A 20,554-nucleotide genomic window follows, 5' to 3' on the forward strand; every position below is an offset into this window, starting at 1 on the left:
TTAGTGGGAGACTGACACTGCAGTGTGTTGTAATCTGGTGTGTAACTTGATACTGCAGCTGTGAGTGAGTCTTTCAGATGTGCATCAGTGAGGCGTGTTCTGTTTGTTCTTGATGAAGTTCATGTCAGAAAACGCTGATTCACAGAGATAGGTTGAACCTAACAGGCTGGCAGCCTGCATAGCTGCAGTGCACGCCATTGCGGTTTGGTGCAGCCTGGTTCGCTTTGAGGTGGAGCTCATTTAGCAGTGTTATGATTTCCATCTCCAGCTGTCCAGCATCCAAGCTCAGCAAAGCATGTTGTGTCCACATTCATAAAAGGATTGGAAATGAATGACACGCAGGGCTCAAGCTCATCGAGGTCACTAAACCTATTCTCAAACTCTTGTCCAAGTCTGTTTATAACTCCACAGTACTTTTCTGCCGCTTTGTCAAACGTCTCAGCTGCAGAAGGATTGTCTTGCAGCACTGACTGCACAGAGGGAAAGTGCAACACTTTTTTTCTCTGTAAATCCACTGAGAAAATGTTCATCTTGGCTTTAAATGTGTGGCATAGGGAAGTTAAATGGTGTGTAGAGATGATTATTGTTAAGTTAACTAGACACCAAGGGGCCAGACAACGCCACCCTGGGAGTCACACCCAGGGAAATGTATGTTTTATGAAGGTGCTCCTTACGGCACCCAGGTCCGAGACTAAAGGAAGCAGGAGACGTAGTTCCATTCAAATAAATAACCTTTTTGTTAAATGCTTTTATTAAAGGCGTGTTTTTGGGGAAAAGTGGAAGGAGCTGGACAAAACACACTTAGATGCACTGTAAAAAATGACTGTCAAATCCACATAAAATTATGAAAAAACCCTACAGAATAGTATCGTAAAACCAAAAACTGATATTTCTTCTTCAAATCACATTGAACTTCTGTAAACTACTCAACAGAATGTTATTGATATATTCACAACAACGATGTGTGATGGTAATCAAATGTATTTGTTTAAACTACAAATGTTGATAACAGAAACAGAGAAATGCTGTAATACTCATTAAAATGTCTTTTTGTTGATTTGACATGCAGATATTGTAAAAACTGTAGTTTTAGTCAGTATATTTAAATTCCAGAAACTATGTGAATTAATTTAGACGTTTATGCTGTACACTGCTGTACAGAAGAAATGTTTGGGACATAAACATTTAACAAGGTTTCAAATCAAAAAATGTAACAAGAAAAATAATGACTCAATGTGTAATTCAAAGCAATATATATATATATATATATATATATATATATATATATATATATATATATATATGTATATATATATATATATATATATATATATATATATATATATATGTATATATACATATGTCTTTTTGTCTTGTAGAATTTATATGTTTTATAAACATAGGAAAAAATTTATACTTGAAACAAGACAATACAGTTAGAGTTACAATATGGTTTGGTTTATAGAAATGAGAAAAAACTTTAAAACATTTGCTTTAAATGCATTTTCCAGATAAATACTGTACATATCAGGGATTAGTTAAAAATCAGTGTAAACATGTTAAAACAGTATGTAGAAACATTTTTGACACAACCGAATTGACAGCTGTTAATGAAACGAAAAAGTTATTTACGTGTTTCTTTAATCAATTCACTTTTTTTTTTTATTTAAAACAATTTCACTGTTTAAGACTGTTTAGACTGGTTAATTAGGCAGCCAGTCTGGGCACACGGCTAATAATAACGGGATGACGTAACCGCCAGTCCAGTCCAGCAGCACCGTTTGTGAACTCTCGGAACACCACGTTACTGCGGGAGCATTAGGCGGATTGGCTGAAGCAGACGGACATCGTGGGGGAACAGTCGAACAAACGCGGGAGGTTTAGTAACGTGGAGCGGGAGCAGGAGACAAGGAGGCGCAGTTGGAGAGACGAGCAGTCAGAGCACTGATGAAGAAAAACGTTCAGCACAGGGTGTGGTGACAAGCTAACTGTGGTAAGCGAACGGAGTTTTTTTTTTTTTTTTTCAAACTAACAGACTCGAACTTGTGCAGCATCACAGTTTGCTAGCTTGCATGTGCTTTCATACTTATTGACATGATTACATGCCGTTTTTGTAGCAAAACCTTGCTAACATTGCGAGGCTATGTTCTGCATTGCCGTCTTCATAGGAATGAACCACGTTGTGTTTTCCAGTGTGTTGGTGTTGACTGCAAAAGGACACTTTGTACGTATGCCGCTTTCAAAGCTCATTTCTACCGCGTGCACAATGTGCCCCAACCTCCTCACAGTGGAGCCCATATTGCAAATTTAAAATGTGCCATTTCTCTGTGTTCGCGCCAGTTTCAAACAGTAAAAGAGCTCACACATCATTTGAAAGAGCATATACTTGAGGGAAGGGCTGTATCATGTCCTGTAAGTGATTGTAAGAATGTCTTCAGTAAAAAATCATCCTTTACTGCGCACATGTCACGCAAACATCGAGAATGTTCTGTGGAAAATATAAGTACTATGTACAGGGAACAGGTGTCTCAGTCTCCCATCACTGTAACCTCATGTGAGGATGCTTCCCAGACAGTTGAGCCAGCAACCAGTGAAAACTGTGAGATCCCACAGAATTTTAATGAGACGTTTCTCAGGAATATTTGTTTATTCTATCTAAAATTGCAAGGGCAGCTCCTCCTCCCTGCTTCAACAATACAGACTATTGTTGAAGAGATGCAAAATGTGCATGAGTTAGGACAGGATTTCATTCTAAGTAAACTTAGGTCACTTTTAAAAGATGACATGAGTCTGACAGATGATGCTGTCACCAAAATATGTGATTGTGTAAGAGAATCAGATCTATTCTCTGCCTGCCATCAGGGGCCACTCAGAACAACCTATTCAAGAGCTCAAACATTCAAAAAGATGTTTGAATATATTGAACCCCAAAAAATAATACTAGGGACTGACGAGAATATGACAATGAGATATGGTTACTACATTCCACTGAAGCAAACATTGAAGACTTTATTACAATCAGAGTTGTGGAAGAAAACAGTGCCTCAACAAAGTCAAGAAACAGACTCACAGGAGTTTATTGACATACATGATGGACAAACTTTTAAGACAAACAAGTTCTTCATTGAAAATCCAGGTTGTCTGCAGTTAATTTTGTACCAGGATGCTTTTGAAATCGCCAATCCTCTTGGATCTGCTAAGACAAAACACAAAGTCCTAGCTGTTTATCTTTCTGTGGCAAATTTGCCTGCTTATGTGCGGTTAAATACTGATCGCATGTTTCTTGTGTTGTTGTGTAGAGAGAAGGACCTAAAACATTTTGGATGTACCAAACTTTTCTCAGACATGTTGAAGGACTTAAAAGATTTGGAGGACAATGGAATCTCTTTGGACTGTAAAACCATTAAGGCAGGACTATATTGCATTGCAGGTGATAATCTTGGGTCACACAGCATTGGGGGGTTTACTGAAAACTTCAGTCACTCACAATATTTCTGTAGATACTGTGAAATCATGCGAACTGACTTTGAAAAAAATGATCCCAATGTCTGTGGTACACTGCGCACGCCTGAAGCTTACGACTCAGCTGTTAGGGATATAGCATCTGGAGACAGGGAGGACAACAAAGGCATAAAGGTAAACTCAGTGTTCAATGCTTTGAAAGCTTTTCATGTTTGCCAGCCTGGTCTCCCACCGTGTTTAGGGCACGATATATTTGAGGGTGTGTTATCCTATGACGTAGCACTATACTTGAAATATTTCATCAAGAAAAAGAAGTGGTTTACCTATACACTTCTGAATCGGCGAATCACTCAGTTTAAGTACAAAGGTTCTGATGCACTCGCAAAACCATGTACTGTCAATGCAGGGTCCAAGCTTTCTGGCCAAGCCATCCAAAACTGGAACTTTTTGAGGTTGCTGCCTGTTTTAATAGGTGACAAAGTGCAAAGCCCTGAAGATGAGGTGTGGCAGTTAACTCTCCAGCTTACAGATATAGTTGATTTTATATTTGCTCAAAGGATTTCTGTGTCACAGGTCGCTTATCTTGACATAATAATTCAAGAGTATCTGGAATCAAGGAAGAGTTTGTTCCCAGAGTGTAAATTAAAACCAAAACATCATTATTTGCGACACTATCCGGCACTAATTCTAAAGTTGGGCCCCCTTATACGACTGTGGATGATGCGATTCGAGAGTAAGCACAGCTACTTTAAGAGATGTGCCAGACATCTGAAAAACTTTAAAAATATCTGCCTTACTCTGTCTGAGAGACATCAGATGTTTCAAGCCTATGTTTCAGTGGGACAAGGAAGCAGTCAGCCACTGCTTGTCAAAGGCAGCTGTACATGTTATGCCAACCTTTACAGTGAAACAATTAAACAGGCAGTGAGTGAGTTTGGCTTTTCAGAACAACACTATTGTGTCCACAGAAATCCAGTATAAAGGAACAATGTATAAAAAAGGGCAAAAATGATGAGACTGTTGAGTTTGGAGAGCTTCTCATTATTTTAATCAAAAATGATGAAAAGGTTTATTTTGTGATGGAGATACATAAAGCAGACTTTCATTCTGAGTACCATCTCTACTCTGTGAAAAAAGACTGTGCGATATTGCAGTGTCTTGAAATCAGTGACTTGGTAGATTTCTGTCCTTTAACGTCCTACATTGTTAACGGGCACCAAGTCATTCTACTGAAGCACAGCATCTTTTCCATGTGATTATGGGCACTGATGGGAGAAAACAAAGAAAAAAGAACATTTCATAATGCATGTTATTTTCCTACCTGTACCAGATATGACAGAATTGGAGCCAACATTTTTGAGGAGTGCCATCAATGGGGTCCTACCTAACCTGGACGAGATGTCCAAAAATATTTTGGAGGAGACCTTGCAGTCCCTTGGGATTGAGAGAAGTGAAGATTTCAAGTTTCTTCAGGAAAGTGATTTATTGACAGCTTTGAGGCCCATTCAAGCCAGAAAATTGCTTGCTGCTTGGAAGTTGAGAGGTAAGCATAATACACACTACAACTACATATAAAAAAAAGAATGAAACATTCTCACTGTGTGTGTGTGTGTGTGTGTGTGTATATATATATGTCTGTGTCTGTGTTTGCGCAGGCCAAAGTGATGAAGGTAGCAGTGAATCTAGTTCCTTACCAGCACCTCCACCATCCATGGACTACACCTCACCCAGCAGTTCAGCATCGTCATCTGCCAGCAGCTGCCAAAGCCCTGCTGTTGACTGGGTGGATACGTACCAGGTTCCTTGGGACCAATATCCAGAAGAACTAATTCAGACTCTAGAGAGAGAAAAACGTCCGAGCCCTCGTCTAAGAAGACAGATGGTCCGCGTCGTTGTTTCAGATATGATGCGAAGAAGTTCTTCAGTGAGTAAGAGAAACTCAACCGAAATTGCCAAAAAGATGGTGGCAAAGTATCCAAAATCTTTGCAAGACATTATAGAGGGAGATGTCATAGGCTCCGGCTATGGCTCTCTTGTGAAACAACTGCAAAATAGAATAGAGAACATGAAGAGATCTACCACACCAAAAATAAGGAAAAGAAGGTGTCAGGCAGATGATTCTGACACAGATGAAGTCGCTCCAGAAAAACGAGCAGCGATCCAGGACACCTATGGTTGCATCAAGTGGGATGTCAAATTTCTGCCAATTGGAGAGACCCTGGAGAGTCAGCAAGAAAAGCAAGATAAACTGAGGGAGATGTCCCAGCAAACCAATGCAAATCAGGAGGTGGTCAAACAATTGATGAGGGAAACATTCTACACACAACGCAAACAAGTCAACCAAGGAAAAAATATAGAAGACCTCCTGGAAGGCTGGCCCTCTTGGTTCAGTGCCCTGGGCATGGATGTGCATTTCAAAGAGCTGACAGGATTACCACTTAAAGACACTTTCCTACAGAATGTGGACAAGAAGGGGAAGCGGCTGCTGCATTTCTTCAGTACAGTTTGTATGAGCAAGTCCAAGAAGTTCTTGCAGGCTGCCACGAAGGTGAAGATGTTAAGAGGTGCTGAGCTGAGCGGCTGCTCTGAAGATGTAAAGGAAATGGTCCGACTGCTGATGGCCTATTTTGAAGAAAGGGAAGAAAAAATGCTTTCTAATGTGGAGGACACCTGTTTGGCAGGAGAAGTCCAGATAAACAAGCTCCCCTTAACCCCTACCATTATCATCTGTGGTAAGTTAACAACTTCTTGATGTTTTTTTTTTTTGTCATGTTTGTGTTACTCTGAACAGTATTAATCTGTCTGTGTGTGAATATGATTATACCAGTGTGTTGTCAGCCTCTGCATGCCTGTAAGTCTGCCAGTGCTCAGATGTGTTTCATGAGCATAACCATTTTTGTGATGTTTTTCTGTTTTTTTTTTTTTTTGTTTGTTTTTGTCAGGGCGATCCTGCTTTAATGCGACACGATTTATGCTCAGTGTCGACAGAGTCATTGTTCAGGAAAACATCCCCTCCTTTGTGTCGTCATTGTGTATGATGTTTGGAAGCTACTACAGTTTCAACATTCACTACCCATCTGGTTTGGCATCCACCCTGGAGTTCCTGCAGAGGTGAGTTATTTTGGATTGTAAGGCCAAGATTTTCTGTTGAACTATCACAAACAACCTCAAAAAAGTTGTTTGATGTAGTGTTTAGGGTCCGAGGGCGAGGTGGCCACAGACCTGGGGCCTCTGTTGTTCTCCGTCCGTTGGTTTGTTATTTCACTGACCTGCTAAAACACTAATTTGACCCCCTAAACATGCACGAAAATTCACCAAATTTGGCAGGCACATCCGAACTGGCGAAAAATTTTATACAATGGAAAAATTAACCCCATGTGCTCTCTAGCGCCACCTAGAAACAGTAAAAACTCCACTGCGGCCCACAGGAATGTCGTAGAGAGACCAGATCTGCGCTGATGCGTTCATCTTGTCGAGATCTAATAATCACGTGCTGACACCCCTGACCTAAATCCGACAGGAAGTCCGGAATTTCCTATCAAAGTAAAAAACACTTCTCATGACAACATTATACCATCCGAGACCGTTTGTTGTAGAGACGTCAGAGTAACGCGGCCTGATAGATGTGCACAAACGATGTGCACAACTTTTTCAAAAGTCACACGGTGTGGATTTTATCAGCCCGTCAAAATAAAACTCACATTTTTGAAAAAATGGTCGCTACGGCCCGTAGGAATGTCATAGAAAAATTAAACCAATTGCTCACGCGTTCGTCTCATCGAGATCTAAAAATCTCTCATTGACATCCATGACCTAAATCCAACAGGAAGTCCGCTATTTCCCTTTCAAAATAAAAATCACTCCTCATTTAAACATTATCTTGTCCGAGACCATTTGTCGTACAGACGTCAGAGTAACGCGGCCTGATAGAGGAGAAGTTTCTCTACAAACGATGTTTCAAACTTTGTCAAAAGTCACACGGTGTGGATTTTATCAGCCCTTCAATATGAAGTCACATTTTTGAAAAAATGGGCGCTATGGCCCGTAGGAATGTTGTAGAGAGATAAAACCAATTACTCACGCGTTCGTCTCATCGAGATCTAAAAATCACCCATTGACACCTCTGACCAAATCCAACAGGAAGTCAGCAACTGACCATATACGGGCATGCAGCGCAGTCATTGAGCTGACAGCAGCTGTCATTAAAGGGGACATGTGATGCTATTTTTTAATCACATCACATAGGTCTCTGAAGGCCAAAAACATCGTATTTAAGTTTGTTTGCCCCAAAAAAGTCATGTCTGCTAAAGTGGAGCAGACATGACTATCAAAATAAAAGCCTCAGACCCCTTCAAAATAAAAGTCACATTTTTAACAAAGCAGGTTCATAATTTCGGTTGAAACAGTGTTAGTGGAAGCATGTACTACTTTTCCAAAATACAAGCCCCAAATTCCTTCAAAATAAAAGCCCATTTACAACAGAAAATGATATCAAGTCATGACAATGGATGTTTATGGAGTAGGAAGGTTCCCGATGACCTGGACTTCGGTGCTAACAGCTACATGTTAGTGGGTGGACGTCTCAGTCGCAGACCGGCAGACCGGTCCCGTCCAATGTTGCTTGCAGCTTTAATTTCTTGTTGTTTGGGAAGTTACTTTTTCATTAATACATGTCTGTTTTTTCTCATTGTCAAAGATGTTTTTTCTCCATCAATCCTGAGAAGGGCACGAAAGTAGAGAAGACCGGCACCTCCTGTCTACACGTGAACCCCAGAGTCCTCACTTTGATCCAAGACCTTTCGGATCATGAGTGGCGGGACATCTGAATACGGACTCAAGTAAGTATTTGTAGTAGTTTGATTTTTGGTCCTTAAGTCAATGAACTATTATGCAACACAGTTGAGCTGTACATAGGAATTACACAAAAAAATGTGTACGGTGAAGCCATAGATAAGTTATTGTTTTTGGTGATGCCCCAGTTAAGTAAACAATTTCTTTAGGTGGCTATGTCCTTTGAACTTTAACAGTCAACATTACAGATAAAAATCTTTGAATGTTGTTTATCCTGTTTGTGTATGTGCGCGTGCGCCTACGACTGTCTCCCTCTGTGCTTATGAACCTTTGTGTGTCTAAGTCAGTTTATGTCTGTGAGTCCTCATGCATTCATTATATATTTGTCTGTTTTTCTTCTGTTTCTAAAGATACTTTTCCGCCATCAACACAGAATGACGGAAGTGGAAAAGAGTTCCGAAATTGATCCCGTCAGTGGCAGTTCCCGTCTGTACTTGAACCCCAGTCAACCTGATCTAAGGAAGCTTCTTCATTTTCCTGAGTTCATTAAGCTTTCATTTCAAATGTTACAAACAGAAGTTGTGGACATGTTATCGATGACAGTTTGGTTGCGCTTGATATTTTTTATTTAAGATATTCAAGGCTGTGTGCCAAATGTTTTTGTTTTTCCCAAGAGAAAAAGGAAAGGAATACTTGATTCATTTGTTTGACAAAGAAACATAAGGATTTTTGTGACAATAAAAGAATTGAAAAAAAAGTTTTTGGAGTTCTTTGAGTGGAATCCTGCATAACATCCATGCGAAGACAACGCTCTGTTCAAGTCCGGAGCAGCGCAAAAACTCAGAGGACTTGACAGTTACAGAAAAAGATATTTGAAGTTTTTTGAGAGTTTGTGTGCTTTGAATCTGTGTTTCGAGTCTAAATTGAGTTATAGTTTCTGTGTGTTTATTGAACTACAAAACATTACTTTTATTACAAAGTATATTTCATGAGACAGTCTTTTACTACATACCTTTTCCTGGTTATTTAGGTGAAATTCTATGGAATTATATGTACAATAAGCAACCACAACATGTACATTGTACAGGAAGGAAATGCCTTAATAAAGGCATTACAATGCAAATTTGCCTGAACAAGGGTGTTGAATTTACCAGTGAAGCATGTAATTTGTACAATATTATTTTGTAGGTGATGACAGTTTTAGGTTGTCAAATTTACAGTTTGCTCTGTAGTCTGGTTTACACTCTGATGTATTTTCTACATTGCTATACTGGCAACCACAGCTGCCGGTTTTTTTCCGTAAAAACAACTGAGTTTTTTTTAACAGTGTGCATATTTGGGGCTCCTCATCCTGGCTGGGGGCCTACAAGTCCAAGGATGAATCAACAGCCAGTCTGTGGGATGCAGAGACAGGCAGGGGTATATTTCGAGCCACAATGTCTCTGGAGACTTTTCAAATTTTCTCCAGAGTGATCAGATTTGACAATTGAGAGACAAGGGTTGGTAGACGGGAGAGAGACAAGCTGGCAGCCATTCGGACAGTGTGGGACAAGTGGGTAGAGCAACTTCCACTGCTCTGTAACCCAGGCCCTAATATCACAGTGGATGAAAGACTGGTGGCATTTAGGCAATACATGCCTTCCAAACCAGCCAAATATGGAATAAAAATCTGGGCAGCATGTGATGCAAAAACCAGCTATGCATTCAACATGCAGGTTTATACTGGAAAGCCAGTTGGAGGAGCCCCGGAAAAGAATCAGGGCACAAGGGTTGTGCTTGACATGGCACAGGGTCTCAGAGGGCACAATATAACCTGTGACCATTTTTTCACAAACTACAACTTGGGTCAGGAGCTTCTGAAGAGAAAGCTGACAATGGTCGGAACTGTCCGAAAGAACAGGGCTGAACTCCCTCCTGAGCTGAACAGGACCCCTCAGTCTTCCATGTTTGCCTTCACAGACACCACAGCCCTCGTGTCTTACTGCCCCAAAAAGGGGAAAAAAAATGTGCTCATGAGCACTCTGCACAAAAATGCTGAAATCAGCACAAGGGAGGACCAGAAACCATGCATGATCCTGGATTACAATGCCACCAAAGGCCGGGTAGACAACTTGGACAAAGTAACGGGGTCCTACAGCACCAAGCGAATGACTGCACGCTGGCCATTGGTCATCTTTTATAACATGATCGATGTAGCAGCCGACAGTGCATTTGTCATCTGGACTGAGATCTTTCCTGACTGGAATGGGTCAAAGCTGTACAAGAGGCGCATCTTTCTTGGGGAGCTGGGGAAGGCACTTGTGACACCGCACATCCGACGGAGGGAGCACCTGCCAAGGACCCCAGCCGCTGCAGCCACAGTGAGGGAGGTCCAGGAGAGGACTGCACCGAGCACACCAGTGCGTGAGGTAAGTAAGTGTGTGTGTGTGTGTGTGTGTGTGTGTGTGTGTGTGTGTGTGTGTGTGTGTGTGTGTGTGTGTGAGAGAGAGAGGATGTGTGAGTGTGAGAGGGAGAGTAAGCTGTGTGCGTCTTGGATCACCAATAAGACACCATAGTAGAGTAACCGTGGTCCCCTCGTTTCCAGGTGGCTGCTGGGGAAGAGGAAGAGGAAGAGGTGCCAGGTCTGCAGGCCATCTGACGATGTCAAGACAAGCATGACCTGTGCAAAATGCGCAAAATTCATTTGCACAAAGCACAGTGTGATGACATGTTATTCATGTGCTGTGTAGATGTACACACAAACCCACACCCACACACACCCACACACACACACACACACACACACACACCTTGTTCATATGCTTGTTATATGCTCATATGCTTGGCACTGCTTGTTATGTTGTTCATTTCTAGTTCAAAAACAGTGCATGTATGGAAAACAACATTTAAATGTTAAATGTTAGGTGAAAGTACTGTTTTATATATTGGTATTTCAAAAGTTATAAAATGGTAAAACAATAAAAAGTGTAAGTATTTTTTTTCTGTATGAAAAACGACTGAATTATCCTAATTGAACTATTATCTTGAAGAGGTAAGGGACACCATTGCACTAAATATTGATAGAATAGTTAGTAGTGGAGTTAGTAATGTAATATTAACAATGTTTGTTAGGATTTTTTTGGGTTCAGACATCTTTTGGATAAGTAAACATGCACCGGGTCAAATTGACCTGGGAACATCACAGATGTTCCTGACAAATGAACATAATAGGAGGGTTAAAAAAAAAAGGGTTTCCTAATAGCCACTCACACCAAACAATAATCCGAAAGAATCAGTAATCATAAATCAATAGAACACAGGTGGTGGGCAGTCACAAACACAACAAGTAAAATAAATAAATGCAATGAACTGTAAACTGCCCCCAACTCAAGTTAATATAAACAAAACTTATTTCTTTTAACGAAACAGAAAGGGGGGAGGATGCCGACTTAGAACGAAGGAAAACTTAACTAAGAAGAAACCAAACCAGAGGGAATCAAAAGAAACATGCCATCACATGAAAAGTCAAATTAACAAAAAAAACTAAAATAACAAAAAAAGAAACAAACAGTACATGTGATGGCATAACCAAAAACAAATCAGACACACATAATGAAATTAAGACCACCTAAATAAGGGGTGGAAGACAAATGGGTGGATAACCCTCATTCGTACTCATTCACTCCATAAGAGTCACTCGGGGCGACGCGGCGCCTGATAACCGAGTCCGTCGTGCTCAGCAGCGACAGCCTGACTGCCGCTGCAAACCAGGACCGCGGGAGGAGACCGCGCAGTGGTCCAGCAACCACGAAGAGCACACGCAATCTGGAGCAGCAGTTATCCTCGTGGCCGCACCGTCAACGCCAAGGCCGTCGTTCACGACAAAGCAGCGGCAGAGCCCCAGCAGGCAGGATGGGGGTCTGGTTAATAAAGTGTTGTGCGAGAGGAGGCCATTAGAGACGTGTTGTCCACATACCACACAAAAGCATTCGTCTGTCCACCCGAAAGAGAGGAGGCGCGGTGTCACAGAGGTAATCACCTGCACACACACACACACACACACACACACACACACACACACACGACAGCTGATTACTGCTGCTGCTGCTACCTAGCGACATAGCCGTGCACAAAGAGGGGGAAAAAATGGCACTCACCGTGGTTTAGTGGCAGCTCCGCCTGGCCTGAGTTCATTCAAAGGAAGGCTAAGCAAAAACGCTGTTCAAGGTGAGCAGAAATGCAGACCCGGAAGAGAGACGCCGAAGGGGCGGGACATGCTCTCAATTCCAAAACAGCACTGGGAGCGCAGATACAGTGTGCCTTTATAGCCAGCTCCCCCTGCTGGGATTGGCTAATTGCTGCAGGCCACACAGAAACCTCCTCCTGCTACAAATGCATTTAAAGCACTTATCATATCAACAGCAGTCTTGTCTTTGCCTTGCAGCTCACAGTTCAAGTGGTTTAGTTTCCCAGTAATGTCCGTCAAAAATGCAAGGTCAAGTGTCCACTCTGTGTCCTCTAGCGGTGAGACGTCTTCGCCTTTGGACTGCACTGACACTTCTGACACTTGAAAGTGTCAGGAGTTCTTCTCTTGTGGAGAAATCTTCAAACACCAAACCAACAGCTGCGCTGTGCTGCTGCTGTCCACGGACTCGTCGCACTGGACGCTAAACCACCTGCACTGCAGATCCCGGTCCAGCTGACACACACTTTATAATCCACACATTCACTACGCTGTGAAATATTAATGCAAAATGACCAGATTGAGTTGTTTATGGAAGATTGCTAAGACGGAACTACTTACTAAACATGACGTCTGGGCGTAGTGATTTCAAAAGAAAAAGTAGTTCCCAGTATTTGCTTCAGTGTCGTAACGCTACAATATTATTTGTTGGTGTTCCACAGCGTAGTGAATGTGTGGATTATAACGTGTCCACCAAAGTGTTTTGGGGTTGTTGGATTGTGTATTTGATGAGTTTGACGAGGGGGAACAAAAATACCATCCACTTCCATTGTGTCCGTATTTTCAGAAGGAGTCCGAAGGAGTATTTTGTATCCATTTGCGTAGTCCGGCTCTGATTGACTTCCAGCTAAGCTTCGAGCTAAGCTAACTACGATGCTAACAGCTGGGAACCAGCCGGACCAGAGACACAGGTATTTATGGGCTTGTCTAACTTTGTCAATGATAGGGAAAGGGCGTGGGTCCCTAATCTTCGGAGTGTTCCTTTAAAAGCGGCATTTACAGTAGGAGGGAGTGCAGTGTTGTCAGTGGAGCACAAATTTATATAAAAATTTATATAAGGAAAACCAATTTTACTTTGACGGTTCCATCAGCCCTGACCCGGAAGCAATAGCGAGTAGCTGCTCGTATGGCCACCGTTCCATCTACTGGTGGTAATAAAAAGAACTCCGCTTAAATAATAATATTTTGTTTGCTCTATTTGCAGTCATTGTAAAAGTAACGATTGTAGCGTTTCATTTGTAACGCTAGTTTAACTACCAATCTAGAAGGAGTAGTGCCGTTACACTACTCGTTCCCATCAAAAGTAATTTAACTACTTGTAACATTCGTTACTTGTCATTACATACCCAATTCTGCTTATATGTTATATTCGACCACAGCAAGCAACACGCATACAGCTGCAGTGGAACTGGACGGTGGCTGCTGTAACGGTGTGTTTCCACCGGACACGTTAAACGCCACTGCATTCGCGTGACAAATGACACCGCGCCGCGCTAGACGCACGAGTTTTATCGCTGGTGTGTGAATTCATTTGCGCGACGCGTCACGCTGGTACAAATATGCAACACAAAACATCCTGCAGAAACATCACAGCCCTCCTCATCACCGTCTCCTGCACAACAGCAGTGGACAGGTTCTATTTCATCCCTACTGACCGCCAGAGGCGGTGCTTAAAGCACTGGAATGTTCCCTTCGCGCATGCGCAGTTCGAGTATGTATACCAACAACGTCACTTGTGACCCCTGGGTGACCCAGGAATTACCTATAAATTACTGGCGGGAAACCCGGTTCGGTTCCAGCCTTGGAGAATCAGGACCTGCCTCTTTGGTGATTTTTGCCTTGGTTGCTGGGAGCCTTGTGACTATCAAGTCGGAGCTGCGGATCGCCCTCCAAAGGCTGTGACCAAGACTTCCCTGATTCTCTCTCCTCCGCGATGCTTGGCTGTCGCGGTGACTGTCTCCGTGGTGAGATCTTCCGCCTTCCGGACTCCGGTAAGGTTGGGGATATTTTCGGGAGCGCACAAGGACACCGGGACGCCGACGTTCTGTTGGTTGGTGCTGCCGCTGGCTGTGGGTGTCGGCCCGCAGGGAGTGCATCTCCTCCGCTCAGGTGCGGTGTTGTGCTTCCTCCACCTGGCTAGGTGGCTGGGCTGACTGCTCGTGGCCGGTGGATCGGCCGCGTCGGGTGCCCCGGTTGTTGGCCCCGCTGCAGCGCTGGGCCTGGGGGGAGTGTTGTGCTACCTGCAAGGTTGCTACGCCATTAGCGTTGCTGCAGCGTTAGCGGGGCTATGCCGTGGTGGTGTGCGGTGCCGTTGTGGCAGTGGGACATTGTTAGCGGCTCTACGCTGTAGACGGTATCTCCGCCGTTTGCGTTCTCCACTGTGGTGGCGTCTCATGTGAGTGCACGGTGTCTCCATTGCGTATCCGCTGCCGTGACTCTGCGTTGCTATGTTGCGCCGGTTGTAGCAGGACTTACGCTACTTGCGTTGCATACGCTGTTTGCGTGTACTCTTGTTGCGTTACGCCGGTTGCGGCGGTTCTATGCTGCGGCGGTATCCCGCTGTAGCAGTATCCCGCTGTAGCAGTGCCTTGTTTGTGTTCCTCAGCCGTAGCGGTGCTTCAGCTTTCACGGTGCCCCAGTGGGTGTCTCCGCCGGTTGCGGTGTCTCCGCTGAGGTGGCGTTGCGCTAGTTGCATTTCGGCGCTCTTTGCGTAGCAGGCTGCTGTGTGGTGCCGTTCTGTTTTTTGTCCAGCTTGTTGCTCGGCGTGTTGCTGCTCCCGCGGGAGCCGCGGGGCGATCTTCTCCCCCTGCACCCACTTGGTGTGCCGTGTAGACGGTGTACGCCCTCTTCCCTCGGCTTACTGCGCTAGCGTTTCCTACTCCAGGCGTCCGTACCTCCGACGGGCATGGCTGTGGTTGCTGTGCAGGCGGCGTGCGCACCCTTCCCTCAGCTTCCCTGCTGTCTCTACCCTGACCAGTTGCGTGCGCGTGGCGTGACGGTCAGGCTGGAGGAGGGAAAGCCGCCTGGTGGCCGCTCTCTCGGTTGCTCTCCTGGTTCTGGTTGTGTGAGATGGACGGCTCCCACCAGTGTGTTTCCTGTGGGGCCTCCCTGCAGGCAGATGATCGCCATGACCTCTGCCCCAGCTGTCTTGGCCCTGCTCACCTCCGGGATGCGTTGTCGGATAATCCGTGCCTTGACTGCAGCTATATGCCGTATGCTCAGCGGGCCGCCCGGCTGGCACAGGTCTCCCCCGCTGCTGAGGGTGGCCCGGAGCCCTCCTCTTCGGGACAGCTCCCTGCCGCTCAGTCGAGGCGCTCTAAGCGCCGCGGGGGATCCGCCGCTGGGGCTCAGCCACCGGAGAAGCAGGCGAGGTCCAAGCCGCACCTCACCGCGGAGGTGGCGCAGCTGCAGAGGGAGCTGGAGGAGATGCGGACACTCCTGCGTGAGCGCCCGCCCGGCTCTCCGGTGGAGGGCGCCAGGACGCCATCCACGCAGACGGCATCGCCCCCCGAGGAGGACGTGATGTCCTTGGCAGCGTCTGCTTCGCATTTTTCGGAGGAGGTCTTTGAGCACGGGTCTGTGGGGTCTGAGCAGGAGTCCCTCCGGTCATCGCAGGGCTCGGGTGACCAGTCCGGGGATGAGTTGCTGCAGGCTGTTATGCGGGCGGCGCTGGCTCAGCTGCAGCTGGAGGTCCCGCCTGGCGGGAAGCCTGGCGGCTTCCCGCCAGGCGGGATCTGTTGACTCAGGACGGGGGTCAGGTGCTGCACCCCCGGCCTCACCATCTCTGCCTGTGCGCCTGACTTTTGAGTGGCCCGAGTCTCTGCTGAGCAGCTGCTCGGAGCCTGTCAGGCAGACCATCCTGAATGCTCAGGCACCGTCCACCAGACTGGTGTATGACAACAGGTGGCGGTTGTTTACACAGTGGTGCAATGGTCGGGGGGATGATCCGGTGCTCTGTTCGGTCCCCGTGGTCCTGGACTTCCTACAGTCTCTCTTGGACGATGGCCGATCCCCGGCGACCCTGAGGGTGTATGTGGCAGCGATATCGGCCCGCCATTTCAGGGTAGCTGGTGGCACACTGGGAGGTCACGCTTTGGTGTCAGCCTTCCTCAGGGGGGCTTTGAGATTGCACCCCCCTAGGGCCCCTGGGGCGCCTACCTGGGATCTGCACCTGGTGCTGGAGAGCCTGTGCCGGCCTCCCTTTGAACCACTGGCAGCGGCGGAGCTGCAGTGGGTGTCCCAAAAGACGGCATTCCTCCTGGCCGTTACCATGGCGAAGCGTGTGGGGTAGCTGCACGCTCTGTCTGTTCATCCGACGTGCCTCAGATGGCACCCGAATGGGGCTGGCATCACGCTGTGGCCGAACGCCGCGTTCCTGCCTAAGGTCTGGGCATAGCCGGGGGCCAACCAGCCTCTTCGGCTTGCCCGTTATGACCCCCCGCCATGCGGTTCGGGGGTCCAGTTGGCACTCTTGCGCCCAGTTCGGGCCTTCAGGGGCTACGTGGCAGCAACAGCGGATGTGAGGACTAATGACCAGCTGTTTGTCTGCTATGGGGGCCCTGGAAAGGGCTCTGCGCTGTCTAAGCAGCGCCTGTCCCACTGGGTGGTGGACACCATTCGCCATTCTTATCTGGCCTCTGCCCCAGGGGGTGCGTTGCCATTCCACTCGGGCGGTGTCTACATCATGGGCCGCCCTGAAGGGAGTGCCCCTGGATGAGCTGTGTGCTGCCGCCTCCTGGTCTACACCGGGCACCTTCTCCAGATTCTAACAGTTGTGCCTCCGCATCCGCTGCGGGTGGTCCTGGACCCGGCAGAGGCGTCCCAGTGAGGTGGGTCCCTGGGATTCCTCGTGACCAAGTTGGCATACGTCATTCCAGTGCTTTAAGCACCGCCTCTGGCGGTCAGTAGGGATGAAACAGAATGAAAGTTACGAATGTAACTACGGTTCTATGAATCCCGGATGTTTCAACAAGATGCAGCAGCTAGCACACGGAACAGGGGCGGCTTGTTTACATTTTTTCAACCAATGAGAAACCAGAGAAATGAGTGACACTGCCATCATTTTTAACTGCGTTTCTTTCTTTTTTTAACCCAAAGTCTTACACCATTGGACGATATGCAGTGTTGCATTCAGGTGCAACTCTAAAAAGGAGGACAAATGAGTGTCTGGCTGGAGGCTGCGCCGGACGCCGGACAAGGCGTTTAAAATCCGGACTGTCCGGCCTAAATCCGGACGTATTGCCACCCCACTCACTCCTTGGCTAGATGCCAACTTCACTAGGTGCCGACTTGACTGTATCCCATTTTCTGGATATCTGGTGAAATAGACGTCACTTTAATCCTCAGGCAGTTCTCCAGGTTTCGGTTAGTCAGTCTGCTTCTCTCGTACGTCTTTATTGCATTCATTGCTGAGAAGGACGATTCGCACACGTAGGTGGAAAGGAACATGGTCAGAATGAAAAGAGTGAGTTTCTTGAGGTTGCTGTATTCCTCAGAGCTGAGTAAGCCCACCTGAAAGGCACTCACAGTCTCTGCACTTCTGAGCGCATCTCGCACGACTGAGGTGGTTTGGAAGTCAACTACTTCCATCTCCAGCGCAGCCTGATCTAAAGAGGGGATCATTTCTCTCACCAGGGAGGAGAAGCTGTCGGCTGGTTTTACTGCAGGGTCGCGTATAAAGTCAATGATGTGTTTTGGGATGGAGTAGTCATCAAACCAAGAAGTGAAGTTGGCTCGAAGCCCCGTGATGAAGTCAACTATCAGCTCCGTCACTTCTCCCGCTGTCTTCTTCAGTGTGCTGAACTGGAGGAGCTGCCAGTAGATAGGTCTGCCTCAAACATCAAGCTTCCTTGTGAATGACTCCAGTTTTTCCAACCACGTGCACGATGGTTTTATCTCTCCCCTGTAGTTGAAGGTTTAGGTGGCCAAATATGTCAGATAAAAATGCTGCATCGGACATGAGCTTTTCATCTTCCAGCAGGATAAGGCGGTCAGCTGCTGCACTGCTCTGCTTTGATCTCATTCAGTAGCACAGAAGCGATCCAGCGCTCTCCCCTTGCTTAACCAGCACACATCGTTGTGAAGCAGCAAATCGTCGTGGGTGGCATCTGCTGAATCAGCCACAAGTTGTCGGAAAAGCCTATGCTGGGTGCTTGATGTACCAGGAGCTCCGTCTGTCACCATCAGGTTAATCCTCTCAGATGATAAGGAATGCATCTTAAACGCTTCTTCCAGTTTCACATAAATATATTCTCCAGTGGTGTGCCCCTCTAATGCCATCAGAGACAGCAGCTCCTCCTTGAAATTCCTGTTTCATACAGGATGAATTTTAAAACCTTGGTATTGACGTTTCTGGCTCTTCACGGACAGGCACCGGACTACATCAGGGGCCTGATCCAGCCCTATGTTTCCACTCGCTGCTTGAGGTCCTCTAACCAAAACTTGTTAATGGTTCCCCGCACATGTTTTAAAACCCACGGGGATAGGTCATTTAAGGCAGTGGCACCGCGTCTCTGGAACGAGCTTCCCTGCTCACTCAGGTCTCTGGACAATGTCGATTCTTTTAAAAAGCAGCTAAAGACCTTTTTCTTTGAACAAGCCTTTTAGCCTCTATGGTAGTGTTTTATCCTGTATATTTATTTGTCTTCTGGCCTGCACGGTACTGTTTTATCTTGTATATTTTTATGTTATTTTAGTGATTGTATTTTGTATGGACTATTTTTTATGTGAAGCACTTTGTGACCCTGGTCTGGGAAAAGTGCTATACAAATAAAGTTTACTTACTTACTTACTTATCCTTCACATCAAAATATCTGACATAGACGCACAACTGGGCTACATCTGTGTTGTCAGTGCTCTCATCAATGGCTATAGAAAAATAATTTGCGTGACGGACACCGTGGATAATGATACCATGCACCACATCAGACAGCGCTTCTCTGCAGCAGGCGGCTGGTCTGGCAGAGAGCCGCATCTGTTTGACCAACTCCATCACACCATCCATCAATTTGTTGGCATCAAGTTCCTCCAGAACTGTCACCATCACCTCTTTGAAGACCTCTGTGTCAGTGAATGGCTTGTTATTCTTTGTGAGCACCCAGGACGCTTTCAGAAATGCGCTCGTCACCAACATCCTGCTGCTGTGTGCAGAAGCACCTTTCAGGGCTTCCATTTTGCTCTTTCGGGCCTCTCTGTCCTGAGGGAAGGCAACTTTGAAGTTTGCATGCTTCGTTTCGTGATGCCGTCTGATATTGCATTCTTTGCATGCTGATACTACTTCGTTGCAGATCAGGCAGGTGGGCTTTATGTGGATAAAACTTGGCAGCATGAATGCATGGTTATCTGTCCATTCATGGTGAAAGATCCTGTTCTCACTGCTGATTTTTCTCTTCAGATTTTTTGATAGTGCCATTTTTCCAAAGCTAACAGCTACACGTGGAAAATGTGTGTGGGGGTTGTTGTTTTTTTTTTAATCAACGTGCAGAGTAGCGCCCCCAATGGCCAGTCAACAAATTTAACCTCCATCAGCCCGCGTGGATGTCTCAGTACGTCTGTTATGATTTCACCAGCACCTACCATTTTCACCCTCCCCTATTCATTGAATAAATTAGTCATTGTTTTGGTTGTGGCCCGCCATGTAATGACTTGGAAAAAATCTGGCCCGAGGCCAAATCTAGTTGCCGACCCCTGACATACTGAGTCTGCCAGGGATTACCACAGATCCTTGTGGATCACTTTGGATCACCACGAGAGACCATTGATCACCACACTGGCCACCAGCTAATGCTAAACATGTAGCCACCGGCTAATGCTAAGACCAATCAATAAATCCGGATTTGTTGCCAGTTTTGTTGTACCAGTGAAAGGAGAAAACGTTTCTGCAGAACAGAAATACTTCAGGACACATAATCAGTCCAGACTTCATCTTTACAGACATGTGACGGTACGTTATTGACTCTAATGTTTAATCTCAGTGGAGCCTGGGCGATGTGTGGTGCAGTGGATATTCAGATGTTGACGTGTTGTCTCTGGTGAATTCTGACATCTCCCGCTTCATTTTTCTCACCTGTGTTGAGAATC

This window comes from Salarias fasciatus, chromosome 19, assembly GCF_902148845.1.
Source record: "Salarias fasciatus chromosome 19, fSalaFa1.1, whole genome shotgun sequence".
NCBI lineage: Eukaryota > Metazoa > Chordata > Actinopteri > Blenniiformes > Blenniidae > Salarias > Salarias fasciatus.